The sequence below is a fragment of the Danio rerio genome, chromosome 4 (genome assembly GCF_049306965.1).
Source record: "Danio rerio strain Tuebingen ecotype United States chromosome 4, GRCz12tu, whole genome shotgun sequence".
Taxonomy (NCBI): domain Eukaryota; kingdom Metazoa; phylum Chordata; class Actinopteri; order Cypriniformes; family Danionidae; genus Danio; species Danio rerio.
Genome location: NC_133179.1, coordinates 67,404,198 through 67,418,669, shown reverse-complemented (window position 1 = coordinate 67,418,669; position 14,472 = coordinate 67,404,198). Strand labels below are relative to the sequence as shown.

General features: G+C 39.4%; 6 non-coding genes across 6 annotated transcripts; all 6 read left to right on the top strand.

Moving 5' to 3' along the window:
- The first annotated feature begins 9,836 nt into the window (after positions 1-9,836).
- Positions 9,837-9,909, top strand: trnam-cau (transfer RNA methionine (anticodon CAU)). The gene has a single exon. It is a non-coding gene; the product is annotated as a tRNA-Met (tRNA).
- A 781-nt stretch (positions 9,910-10,690) lies between these two features.
- trnam-cau (transfer RNA methionine (anticodon CAU)) lies at positions 10,691-10,763 on the top strand. Its single transcript has one exon. It is a non-coding gene; the product is annotated as a tRNA-Met (tRNA).
- Positions 10,764-11,544: 781 nt separating this feature from the next.
- Positions 11,545-11,617, top strand: trnam-cau (transfer RNA methionine (anticodon CAU)). Its single transcript has one exon. It is a non-coding gene; the product is annotated as a tRNA-Met (tRNA).
- Positions 11,618-12,398: 781 nt separating this feature from the next.
- Positions 12,399-12,471, top strand: trnam-cau (transfer RNA methionine (anticodon CAU)). The gene has a single exon. It is a non-coding gene; the product is annotated as a tRNA-Met (tRNA).
- A 781-nt stretch (positions 12,472-13,252) lies between these two features.
- trnam-cau (transfer RNA methionine (anticodon CAU)) lies at positions 13,253-13,325 on the top strand. The gene has a single exon. It is a non-coding gene; the product is annotated as a tRNA-Met (tRNA).
- A 781-nt stretch (positions 13,326-14,106) lies between these two features.
- trnam-cau (transfer RNA methionine (anticodon CAU)) lies at positions 14,107-14,179 on the top strand. The gene has a single exon. It is a non-coding gene; the product is annotated as a tRNA-Met (tRNA).
- Positions 14,180-14,472: the final 293 nt, after the last annotated feature.

Below are 14,472 nucleotides of genomic sequence, written 5' to 3'. Positions count from 1 at the left end.
GTCCTTTCAGTGAGGACCATAGGTGAGAGTAGGAACGTAGATTGAGCAGTAAATTGAGAATATTACCTCTCGTCTCAGCTCCTTCACCACAACAGACAATCACATCAACTGCATTATTGCTGCCGCTGCACCGATCCATCTTTTAATCTCACATTCCATTCCTCATAAAAAAGGACTCCCCTTCAAACAAGATGGCCACCTTTTTCCAGTCAAATTCTGACTTAGAGGAGCTGTTTCTTTCCCTGCCATGTCACACTCAGCAGCAAACTGTCCCACTGCATGCTGAAGGTTATTATTAAAATGATTTATACTTTTGAGATCAGCCTCGAAAATAACACATTTACAAAATGAAATGAATAAGTTATGTTTTATAAACAAATTTCGGTAGGAGCATGATTAGTGTTTGACGAGGCTAATTCATCGCACACACAATCATTCTATTATCCAATCAGCTCAAGAGCAAACCCCTATAAATAGTCAAACACGTCATACCTCTGTTTTCTCTCGACTTCAGCGTTGGCACATGTTGGAGAAAAGGAATTTATTTTTATTATTGGTTTTATTATTTTTTATTAGAAAAATGTTTAGACTAACAACAGATTAATCAATCTTTCTCTTTTGTATTATAAAACATCTTGACCAGACAAACTTCCTCTTTTTTACTGTGCTGCATACTTTTTAGAAGAACTGCTGACAAGTGGAAAAGCAGAATAAGAATAAATTGAGGGTGGGGGCCTTTGTTCCAGAACTATAGTCTAGACATGTCACAAGTTGTCCTGATGCTTGTAGAAGTTGTAAAATATATTAATTATGCACGTACTTGTTCAGTTTTGGTATGTAGAGAAAGGTTACAGAAAGAGGAAGTAATGTCCAGGGGTTGCAAAGAGCCAAGGGACTGCAGAATGGCTGATAAGTGACGATAAACCAAAACTCCACCTGTTAAGATCAGTTGTGTATATATGCTGGAGTCAGGAAATGTATGTTAGTTGCGAACATCTTGAATGTAATTCTTGTATTGCATTGGGGTAACGTAACCTAGAGCTCTGTCATCGAATTATTCATTTGTATCTAATAAATGACTAATATTTTTAGCATTGAAGAAAACCCTCTCCAGACCTTTTCTTATTGAACACGCATGGAACTGGCAAGATATTCCAACAGTAGAGCATGAGACTCTTAATCTCAGAGTTCTGGGTTCGAGCCCCACGTTGGGTGTTTCTGTTACTTTTCTCTCTCTCAGCAAACAACGGTCTCTAGCTCTTGAAAAAGCTTCACATCAGCCTGGCTAGCTCAGTCAGTAGAGCATGAGACTTTTAATCTCAGGGTCGTGGGTTTGAGTCCCATGTTGGCCGTTTCTGTTACTTTTCTCTCTCTCAGCAAACTTACATTAGGGTTCATATAGCAGACCTTTTGAGACAAAGTTTCGCCTTTCTACCACTGTAGGTGACCTTTCCCTAAATCTCTGTGGCGCAATAGGTTAGCGTGTTTGGCTGTTAACTGAAAGGTTGGTGGTTCAAGCCCCCCCAGGGGCGAATTTTGCAGTTTGCTGCCTTGCAACTGCTAACACGTGCACTGGTTATATATTCTGGGCCACATTCTGTCCAGCGTTACAAGATGAAATTAGGATTTAGCAGAAGATTGTCACGGGTAGGGAAGGTATTACTGTAAACAGTGTCTAGCTCTTGAAATGGCTCCTCATCAGCTTGGCTAGTTCAGTCGGTAAAGCATGAGACCCTTAATCTCAGGGTCGTGAGTTCGAGCCCCACATTGGGCATTTCTGTTGCCTCTCTCTCTCTCTCAGCAAACTTTCATTAGGGTTCATATAGCAGACCTTTTGAAACAAAGTTCCGCCTTTCTACCACTGTAGGTGACCTTTTACTAAGTCTCTGTGGCGCAATAGGTTAGCGCGTTAGGCTGTTAACTGAAAGGTTGGTGGTTCAAGCCCACTCAGGGACGAATGAGGCATTTTGCTGCCTTGCAACTGCTAACACGTGCACTGGGCATATATCCAGGGCCACATTCTGTCCAGCGTTACAAGATGAAATCAGGATTTAGCAGAAGATTGTCACGGGTAGGGAAGGTATTACTGAAAACAGTGTCTAGCTCTTGAAAGAGCTTCTCATCAGCCCGGCTAGCTCAGTCGCTAGAGCATGAGACTCTTACATTCACATTTACATTTAGTCGTTTAGCAGAAGCTTTTATCCAAAGCGACTTACAAATGAGGACAAGGAAGCAGAGGTGTGGACTCGAGTCATGTGACTTGGACTCGAGTCAGACTCGAGTCATGAATTTGATGACTTCAGACTCGACTTGACAAAATATAAAAAGACTTGCAACTCGACTTGGACTTGAACATAAATGACTCGGACTTTCACTTGGACTTGCGCCTATTGACTTGTAAAGACTTGCTACTTTCTATAAAAAGCCCAAAATAAAAAGCCCAAAAATAAAAAGTATGTTGACACAGAACGCTCTATCTCTGCGTGTGTGTGCGTGTGTGACAGAGAGCATGCACGCATACTTTCGACCACTAGCGCTTTGTGGCGCACTTCCGTGTTTTTGCACCAGCGGGAAATTTGAAGATGCCATTTTCATTCTGACTCAGAGAGTAAAATAAACACATCTGCGATCTGCTCCTTTTGTTTTATTCAGCGGATTTACAACATCTGTCAAAGGTAAGAGACTTTACTACTCGCAATGTGTTACTGTTGTGCAAAAGCATTGTTTTACTGTTGTGTATGAGTCAATGAACTTCAGTTTTTTTTAAACCAAATTTACCCTCTCGTGATTTATATCATATAATTATGAATGAACATGGCTGTAATTTATGTTTTTGCACTTGGTCGTTTGTGTCAATGCGCATATTATGTTTTATCTTTGTGTTTTGCCCATCCTCTGACAGTATTTTCTAAGTATTTAATTAGTAGTAACATTAATTACATGCCATAATAACTAGATATATAATTTATTTTTAAAGCTCTTAAAACTGTAAAAAAAATTTTTTTTTTTGTTATTTTCTGGTGACATTTTGCAATAAGGTTTCTTTAGTTAATCTATGTACTAACATGAACTAATAATGAACTATACTTTTAAACCTTTATTAATTATAGTTTAACATTTACTATTGCATTATTACAATTTAAAGTTATGCTTGTTAACATTAATGTTAAGGCACTGTGAGTTAACAAGAATTAACCAATAATTTTATTTCCATTAATTAAAGCAGTGGTCCTCAAACTTTTTTCACCAAGTACCACCTTAGAAAAAAATCGTCTCTCCAAGTACCACCTTACGACGCTATTTTTTAACCAGTATTAAAAAATAGCGTCGTAAGCCTAATTAAGCAGCTACAGGTGTGCACAGTTTTAAAACGATGCAGATTAAATCCTATTATTAAGAATATGTATTATTGTCAGTCACTTTAAACATTTGAAATAGTCTGAACATTAACTGTGCTTGCAGATAAAAAAAAAAAGTTTTAGTTAAAATGTGCTTTTAAAAGTTCTTAAAAAGTAAAAAGAAAACTGCTGTACTTAAATCTAAAGTATTCATAGTAGCCTATTCATCAAAAGCTGGAAATGCTGCTTGGACCTTATAAATATAGGCTATATGTCATATTCCTACACTTTTAGACAAATCTTGAAATAAATGTTAAATGTACATGACAGGGTTCATACAGGCACAGCCTAATGAAAGTCAATTCCAGCACCTATTTTTTTTCAAGACTGACATGCTATGTATTGAAGACCTGAAATGTATTCTCAGCAACCCATAAAACATTGCATACGAATAGATACAAATAAAAACCATTAATAATAATATTTATTAATCATATATTAATAATAAAATAAACCTGCACTAAGTGCTTGTGAAATCTTTTTTGTACTCAAGTAAAAATACTATCACACTGCTAAAATAACAAAAATTTAAGTAAATAATACTAATATTAGGTAAAAGTACAAATTACTCTTTTAAAAAGTACTAGTTGGTTACTTTTGAAAAAAAATCTGATTTTCATTATGAAATCACTTTTTTTTTTAAGTGTAAACCTAATTTAATAGTTTAATTGCTTACATCCCAAAGCTACATGTATAATTTGCACTAACAAAGGAAGTATAGTCAATTTTTCCTTTCATGACAATTAATCTTTTTCAATAGCACTGGTAAAACTACCAAATAATCTTTAAGGCCATAGAGACACTTTTTGCCCATTTTTAAAAATATATATTTTTAAGCTTTAAAAGGTTAAATTAAAGTATATGGTAAAAATATTTAAATTTAGCGTTTTATTTACATATTTTACACTATTTTCTTTACAATATGGCAAATTTGTTTCTTAAATAGCTGTACATCACATGTAGATTTTATTTTACACTTGATCTTAATCTAAAATAGAAACGTAAAAAAATACAAGTACACTGTCAGTAAAAAAATAAAACAAATGACTTCATTTTACTTGAGGTATTTGAAATATGACGACACTACATTTATCAAAGCAGTGCTTTAAGAGCCTTATTGTAAATTGTGATAAATAAACAATAAGTAGGCTAACAATGGTAAGTTTCACTTCACAACACAGCCAAATAGGAAGACCATTAGCATTGTCATCGATCATGTATCAATCTATTTCTAAATATTTGATAACTTTGAATACTTTTGACTAAATTTAGTTAAGGAGCAAAGATAAATAATGTCTACTTTAATAGTGGAAAGATCGCGATTGTATTCAATCTGAGCACACAGGCGATCATGAGAGGTCTTGCAGTTCATTTCAAAAAAGCCTATTTAAGAGCTCGCATATCTGTTTTAGCGATTTGCGTACATGAATGCGCTCTCATGTTAAAATAAAGCACTCGCCGCATTTGCAGAAATTAGTAATTGCGCAATACCTTCATTCCCGCGCCGCCATTCAGAATGTATTTAGAGGAGTGACAGGTCAGAGGCGAGTCGACTGGCTGTCGGAGAGCGAAACGTGTATGAAGATCATCAAATAGGCAGGAAATATGTCCGCGGTTTAATTACTCTGCTAGACATCTCTATAGTAAAAACATCCGAGAAGCATTATTCCAACAAAACATTTGTTTTTAAGTTGTTTTTTCTGTCTCTGCAACACAGAAAGCCTTTGTCCCGCCCTTACGTTTCACGCAACTAGTCAAGGTCGACTGTGATTGGCCACTTTTCATGTCAGTCAAATCAAGCTTCAGAATCAATTCTTAAACTTCGGAAACAGATTTTCAGCAGCTTATGACACAATGCACTAAAATAAACACTCTAAGCACAGCACTGTGATCGTACGCTTCACAAAACAGCCAATGCTGATCACATCAATGTTATATTACGCATTAAAGGATTAAAAGTGTTAATTGTTTCTTTCATTATTTGGCGATTCCTCCGCGTACCACTAGGAGGAAGCCCGCGTACCACTAGTGGTACGCGTACCACAGTTTGAGAACCACTGAATTAAAGCATAAAATAATGAATACTGTGATGAACTGCACTGCATTGTTTGTTCACATTAGTACATGCATAAACTTAATTAATTAATACAACCTTATTGTAAAGTGTTACATTTTTCATATTTTGGATTAACACTATTAATTTTATTTAGTATTTAAAACCTTAAAGGTATTTTTATTATTGTTGATGTTATGCCTCTTAGCAATATTTTAGTCCTCTATATGGTTTTTAGTTAATTTTTTTATTGCGAGATTGTAATGTAATGCATATATTGTTGAATTTCTGTTTGTTTGTTTTTCTGTATTTCCCCCTCTATATTTAAGGATTATCTACTATTTTTAAAGTACTTAAAACCAACCATCTAATAAAAAATACAATTAACAATCACATTTTGTTTCATGAGTGTCTTTGTTCCTGTTTGTAGGACTCTTATTTTAACAGATTTCATTTGGAAACACTTGACTGATCATTCAATTAAAGTTTTACCTTTATTATTCCATCACTCAATGAGATCATTTAATTGTGAGTTGAATTACTCCATTTGTAATTGTTTTTAAATAAACTAAAAACGAAGACTTGTTTTATTCAGTTTGTTGAATGTGAACTTCTCTACTTTACATATTAAAAGATATTTAAAACCACTATGAATGTATTTTAACTAATATTTAAATTCATATAACTGTTTCACTGTGGGTATTTCTATTTTAATTTATTTAGCACATTTATTGGCTATTCAAACATGAAAACAAGCCTGGAAATGGCCAAAACCCCTCTAAAACCAGCCAACCAGCCTAGGCTGGTTTAAGCTGTTTTTTTTCAGTAGGGATTTTTGACAAAATGTTCTAAAATGATTGTTTACAAGTGCCTAAGTGGGATTCGAACCCCGTTCTTTATGAAAAGAAAGAAAAATCTGATTGGCTCTGACATTACTTTCACCAGTGGGCAGGTACTTCAATCTGATTTGCTGGTCTCTCATGCGTGTATTCAGTCTCTCTGCGTTTGCTTGAGTTTTGTCCACACTGGCGCTTCATAATTTTCCTGCTTTTGCTCTCCAGAGATCCTCCTGATAAATTGATTATTCCAGAATGTTGATATGGTTTATATATTGCTAAACTATTTAGTAACAATACACGAAAAACTATGTGGTTAAGGTAAATTCTATAATAAATACTAGTGTTTTTGAGAGTTAGGTATACTGCCTATGTTTAAGCCTAGTATTATTTACAAGTTGTTAATGAATGCTTCAGCATACTGTAGTATTAAGAATAGTGAAGTAATAAAATGAAATACAGAGTGTAGTTTTACTACAGTAAAGTGTGGTGAATTGTAGTATAATATACCCAATACTGTAAAAAAACTACAGCACTGGGTCATTTGTTTATATTACACTTGTGTTACCATAGCAACTATAATATGACCCCAACAGAACAATTAAAGTACTTTACTATAGTACTGTTCAAAACACTGTCCATGCCAATAGATGTGTTCAGGGAACCTGTGGAACAGCTTTTCCTCAAAATGAAGAGGATGACATGGAAAATGTCCTCCACAATCTCATCAATAATGTGGAAGACAGCAGAGACTAGTTCACTTTATTTTAGTTGCCATGATAAAATGGGATTGATAGTGAGATTTATTTAAAGAGTGAATAGTACAGTAGGCTATAATGCCAAATCATGTTTTTCCTTATTTTTATCACAGTTACATTTCTGCTTGCGTTAGTTATATTTTTGTTTAAATGTTTTTATTTGATTAGTACGGTGAACCTTTTGGATGTTTAATAAATGTTTGTAAAACAAAATGCATTCTTTACATCCAACCTCTATTCTCTGTGTCTTTAAGTGTTTAAAACTGGAAATATCTCATCATAAAACATACAGCCAAAATGTTATGGTTTATTAGATAAAAAAATTAATATGTAAGTCTATTTTAGTATTCTGGTTATTGTTAATAAATAGTGCCTCAATATAAATCATATCAAAAAGCACAAAAGGAAGAGGTAACACAAGACACAAATTCTATATATAATCTCTGAGAGCGCGCAGGAAAATGTGTGTGTGAGCAGTGCATATTTGAGAGCGAGAGAAAATTTGCGCGTGAGCAGCGTATATTTGAGAGCTCGCAAGCAGTTTTGTCCACAGAGGAAATCGGTGCACGAGCATCACACAAGGTAGAGAGCAAAGTTCTTCAACGTTATGTGAAGAAAACAACGTTATTGTTTGTATGAAGTAACCTACTTCATTTAGAATATGTGCTACCATTTTACATTGCTGCTAGACAGATTTGCATCTCCATCTCTTTAGCACACACGAGATTCAATTGACAAAATACCAATTTCACTCAATTTTACTTTGCAGCATACAGGAGTTGTTGGTCTACTGCTGCCTCATTGAGGTTGTTTATGTAGTTTTAGTTAATCACAAGTTGATCACTGAAGACATAACATAGCACAACTAAACTTACTGAACTAGACAGCAGTAGACCTGCAATTTCTGTGTGATGTGAGGCAAAATGGACTCTTTTTTTGGTGGAACTCGTTCTTGTGCAATAGGCTGTGTAGACGAGACACAGCACTGTTTAGCACTTTTTCAGAAAATTACATTTGTATCTTTATATATCTAAGCAATGTTCTTTCATTAAAAAAAAAGGTTTGTTTAATAAATACAGATCTTACAGCCATACATAATCTGTTTAAATTTTATTTTTCTGTTAAAAAGACTCGAAAAGACTCGAAAATCAAACTATAGGACTTTGGACTTGACTTGAGACTTGTTGCCTTTGACTTGGGACTTGACTCGGGACTTGCCTGTCTTGACTCGGGACTTGACTCGGGACTTGAGGGCAATGAATTGAGACTTACTTGTGACTTGCCAAACAATGACTTGGTCCCACCTCTGGTATGTATATAGTGTAATAGTTCTTCAGTTCATTCAATTTCACTTGCTGTTAGTTTATATTTTTATTTCACATTTTCTTTAAATAGTGTATTTATTTTGCTGACATTTTATTTAACTTTTATATTATTTATGTGTGTGTGTGTGTATAGTGTTTACAGTTTATAACCATAATAATTCAATTTATTCTATTTCACTTGTTGTTTTTTTGCACATTTTACTTTTTAATCATTTATTTTGTTAACATTTTATTTACCTTATTTATTATTTATACATGTGTGTGTGTTTATATAGTAACTAACCATAATAGTTCTACAGTTTATTCTATTTCACTTGTTGTTGGTTTCTATTTTATTGCGCAATTTATTTAAATAGTGTATTTATTTTGTTAACATTTTATTTAATGTATTATTTATATATATGTGTGTGTACATATGTATATATGTGTATATATGAGTGTATAAAGTTTACTACCATAATAGTTCTTCAATTTATACTATTTCACTTGTTGGTTTCTATTTTATTTCACATTTTATAAAAATAATTTATTTTATTAACATTTTATTTAACTGTTTATTATTTATGTGTATGTCTATAGTTTATACAGTTTATAACCATAATAGTTCTTCAATTGCCTTGTTTGATTCTGTTTTTGCGTCAGTCTCATAATCTGAAGGTCGTGAGTTCGAGCCTCACACGGGGCAAGGTGTTACCTTTTTGCACTTGGAAGCGCTTAGATGACTGGGCAGCATTTTTTATTCCCTTCCGTGTGGATCATGCTTCCCCGGGGCTAAAAAGCTACAGCTCCTCTGGAGGCCTGGCAGTGTGAAGTTCCAAGAACATTTCCTGAGTCTGAAGCAATGATGGTAAGATTCTCCCATTCCTATCACGTTGTCGCTTGATGTTCGGCGTGGATCTGTCAAATGTCATGAATTAACGTTGTGCGAGGATTTGACGAAAAGTCCTGCGAATCCCATTGCCTTAAAAATCAACGGCATCCCAGGACATTCTACTACATGTCATTCTAAGACAGTACTTTTGATCCCCTTTTGGTTCACTTGCATTAAAGCCCTCGTCCATTGTTTTGTTCACATGCTTTTCCGAGTTTTTGTGGACAATACCTTGATCGCAAACGCCTTAAAACCTACAGTCTAAAGAGCCCATTAAGGCTGCCAGGGACACTGCTAGGCTGCATAAACTTTGGCGCAAAGAGATTGATGCGGTGCTTTGTCAGTGTTACTGTATCACTCTGACAAGGTGGCAGAGAGTTAAAGACTTTAGCCTGAACGCATAGCCAAAGATTAGGTTTGTCGGAAGTGGCATTCGAACCCACGCCTCCAGGGGAAATTGCAACCTTAATGCAGCGCCTTAGACCGCTTGGCCATCCTGACATACCTACTTATCCCGAGCTGTCTCCTATTATCCACACCGAAGCACCGTTACATGGAAGCTGGTGTTTCACAGTTTGCCCAGATCCATCAGTCTGCCTCGTTGGCGCAGTAGGCAGCGCGTCAGTCTCATAATCTGAAGATCGTGAGTTCGAGCCTCACACGGGGCAAGGTGCTACCTTTTGGCACTTGGAAGCGCTTAGATGACTGGGCAGCATTTTTTATTCCCTTCCGTGTGGATCATGCTTCCCCGGGGCTAAAAAGCTACAGCTCCTCTGGAGGCCTGGCGGTGTGAAGTTCCAAGAACATTTCCTGAGTCTGAAGCAATGATGGTAAGATGCTCCCATTCCTATCACGTTGTCGCTTGACGTTCGGCGTGGATCTGTCAAATGTCATGAATTAACGTTGTGCGAGGATTTGACGAAAAGTCCTGCGAATCCCATTGCCTTAAAAATCAACGGCATCCCAGGACATTCCACTACATGTCATTCTAAGACAGTACTTTTGATCCCCTTTTGGTTCACTTGCATTAAAGCCCTCGTCCATTGTTTTGTTCACATGCTTTACCGAGTTTTTGTGGACAATACCTTGATCGCAAACGCCTTAAAACCTACAGTCTAAAGAGCCCATTAAGGCTGCCAGTGACACTGCTAGGCTGCATAAACTTTGGCGCAAAGAGATTGATGCGGTGCTTTGTCAGTGTTACTGTATCACTCTGACAAGGTGGCAGAGAGCTAAAGACTTGAGCCTGAACGCATAGCCAAAGATTAGGGTTGTCGGAAGTGGCATTTGAATCCATGCCTCCAGGGGAAATTGCAACCTTAACGCAGCGCCTTAGACCGCTTGTCCATCCTGACATCCCTACTTATCCCGAGCTGTCTCCTAGTATCCACACCGAAGCACCGTGACATGGAAGCTGGTGTTTCACAGTTTGCCCAGGTCCATCAGTCTGCCTCGTTGGCGCAGTAGGCAGCGCGTCAGTCTCATAATCTGAAGGTCGTGAGTTCGAGCCTCACACGGGGCAAGGTGCTACCTTTTGGCACTTGGAAGCGCTTAGATGACTGGGCAGCATTTTTTATTCCCTTCCGTGTGGATCATGCTTCCCCGGGGCTAAAAAGCTACAGCTCCTCTGGAGGCCTGGCGGTGTGAAGTTCCAAGAACATTTCCTGAGTCTGAAGCAATGATGGTAAGATTCTCCCATTCCTATCACGTTGTCGCTTGACGTTCGGCGTGGATCTGTCAAATGTCATGAATTAACGTTGTGCGAGGATTTGACGAAAAGTCCTGCGAATCCCATTGCCTTAAAAATCAACGGCATCCCAGGACATTCCACTACATGTCATTCTAAGACAGTACTTTTGATCCCCTTTTGGTTCACTTGCATTAAAGCCCTCGTCCATTGTTTTGTTCACATGCTTTACCGAGTTTTTGTGGACAATACCTTGATCGCAAACGCCTTAAAACCTACAGTCTAAAGAGCCCATTAAGACTGCCAGTGACACTGCTAGGCTGCATAAACTTTGGCGCAAAGAGATTGATGCGGTGCTTTGTCAGTGTTACTGTATCACTCTGACAAGGTGGCAGAGAGCTAAAGACTTGAGCCTGAACGCATAGCCAAAGATTAGGGTTGTCGGAAGTGGCATTTGAATCCATGCCTCCAGGGGAAATTGCAACCTTAACGCAGCGCCTTAGACCGCTTGTCCATCCTGACATCCCTACTTATCCCGAGCTGTCTCCTAGTATCCACACCGAAGCACCGTGACATGGAAGCTGGTGTTTCACAGTTTGCCCAGGTCCATCAGTCTGCCTCGTTGGCGCAGTAGGCAGCGCGTCAGTCTCATAATCTGAAGGTCGTGAGTTCGAGCCTCACACGGGGCAAGGTGCTACCTTTTGGCACTTGGAAGCGCTTAGATGACTGGGCAGCATTTTTTATTCCCTTCCGTGTGGATCATGCTTCCCCGGGGCTAAAAAGCTACAGCTCCTCTGGAGGCCTGGCGGTGTGAAGTTCCAAGAACATTTCCTGAGTCTGAAGCAATGATGGTAAGATTCTCCCATTCCTATCACGTTGTCGCTTGACGTTCGGCGTGGATCTGTCAAATGTCATGAATTAACGTTGTGCGAGGATTTGACGAAAAGTCCTGCGAATCCCATTGCCTTAAAAATCAACGGCATCCCAGGACATTCCACTACATGTCATTCTAAGACAGTACTTTTGATCCCCTTTTGGTTCACTTGCATTAAAGCCCTCGTCCATTGTTTTGTTCACATGCTTTACCGAGTTTTTGTGGACAATACCTTGATCGCAAACGCCTTAAAACCTACAGTCTAAAGAGCCCATTAAGACTGCCAGTGACACTGCTAGGCTGCATAAACTTTGGCGCAAAGAGATTGATGCGGTGCTTTGTCAGTGTTACTGTATCACTCTGACAAGGTGGCAGAGAGCTAAAGACTTGAGCCTGAACGCATAGCCAAAGATTAGGGTTGTCGGAAGTGGCATTTGAATCCATGCCTCCAGGGGAAATTGCAACCTTAACGCAGCGCCTTAGACCGCTTGTCCATCCTGACATCCCTACTTATCCCGAGCTGTCTCCTAGTATCCACACCGAAGCACCGTGACATGGAAGCTGGTGTTTCACAGTTTGCCCAGGTCCATCAGTCTGCCTTGTTGGCGCAGTAGGCAGCGCGTCAGTCTCATAATCTGAAGGTCGTGAGTTCGAGCCTCACACGGGGCAAGGTGCTACTTTTTGGCACTTGGAAGCGCTTAGATGACTGGGCAGCATTTTTTATTCCCTTCCGTGTGGATCATGCTTCCCCGGGGCTAAAAAGCTACAGCTCCTCTGGAGGCCTGGCGGTGTGAAGTTCCAAGAACATTTCCTGAGTCTGAAGCAATGATGGTAAGATGCTCCCATTCCTATCACGTTGTCGCTTGACGTTCGGCGTGGATCTGTCAAATGTCATGAATTAACGTTGTGCGAGGATTTGACGTAAAGTCCTGCGAATCCCATTGCCTTAAAAATCAACGGCATCCCAGGACATTCCACTACATGTCATTCTAAGACAGTACTTTTGATCCCCTTTTGGTTCACTTGCATTAAAGCCCTCGTCCATTGTTTTGTTCACATGCTTTACCGAGTTTTTGTGGACAATACCTTGATCGCAAACGCCTTAAAACCTACAGTCTAAAGAGCCCATTAAGGCTGCCAGTGACACTGCTAGGCTGCATAAACTTTGGCGCAAAGAGATTGATGCGGTGCTTTGTCAGTGTTACTGTATCACTCTGACAAGGTGGCAGAGAGCTAAAGACTTGAGCCTGAACGCATAGCCAAAGATTAGGGTTGTCAGAAGTGGCATTTGAATCCATGCCTCCAGGGGAAATTGCAACCTTAACGCAGCGCCTTAGACCGCTTGTCCATCCTGACATCCCTACTTATCCCGAGCTGTCTCCTAGTATCCACACCGAAGCACCGTGACATGGAAGCTGGTGTTTCACAGTTTGCCCAGGTCCATCAGTCTGCCTCGTTGGCGCAGTAGGCAGCGCGTCAGTCTCATAATCTGAAGGTCGTGAGTTCGAGCCTCACACGGGGCAAGGTGCTACCTTTTGGCACTTGGAAGCGCTTAGATGACTGGGCAGCATTTTTTATTCCCTTCCGTGTGGATCATGCTTCCCCGGGGCTAAAAAGCTACAGCTCCTCTGGAGGCCTGGCGGTGTGAAGTTCCAAGAACATTTCCTGAGTCTGAAGCAATGATGGTAAGATGCTCCCATTCCTATCATGTTGTCGCTTGACGTTCGGCGTGGATCTGTCAAATGTCATGAATTAACGTTGTGCGAGGATTTGACGAAAAGTCCTGCGAATCCCATTGCCTTAAAAATCAACGGCATCCCAGGACATTCCACTACATGTCATTCTAAGACAGTACTTTTGATCCCCTTTTGGTTCACTTGCATTAAAGCCCTCGTCCATTGTTTTGTTCACATGCTTTTCCGAGTTTTTGTGGACAATACCTTGATCGCAAACGCCTTAAAACCTACAGTTTAAAGAGCCCATTAAGGCTACCAGGGACACTGCTAGGCTGCATAAACTTTGGCGCAAAGAGATTGATGCAGTGCTTTGTCAGTGTTACTGTATCACTCTGACAAGGTGGCAGAGAGTTAAAGACTTGAGCCTGAACGCATAGCCAAAGATTAGGTTTGTCGGAAGTGGCATTTGAACCCATGCCTCCAGGGGAAATTGCAACCTTAACGCAGCGCCTTAGACCGCTTGTCCATCCTGACATCCCTACTTATCCCGAGCTGTCTCCTAGTATCCACACCGAAGCACCGTGACATGGAAGCTGGTGTTTCACAGTTTGCCCAGGTCCGTCAGTCTGCCTCGTTGGCGCAGTAGGCAGCGCGTCAGTCTCATAATCTGAAGGTCGTGAGTTCGAGCCTCACACGGGGCAAGGTGCTACCTTTTGGCACTTGGAAGCGCTTAGATGACTGGGCAGCATTTTTTATTCCCTTCCGTGTGGATCATGTTTCCCCGGGGCTAAAAAGCTACAGCTCCTCTGGAGGCCTGGCGGTGTGAAGTTCCAAGAACATTTCCTGAGTCTGAAGCAATGATGGTAAGATGCTCCCATTCCTATCACGTTGTCGCTTGACGTTCGGCGTGGATCTGTCAAATGTCATGAATTAACGTTGTGCGAGGATTTGACGAAAAGTCCTGCGAATACCATTGCCTTAAAAATCAACGGCA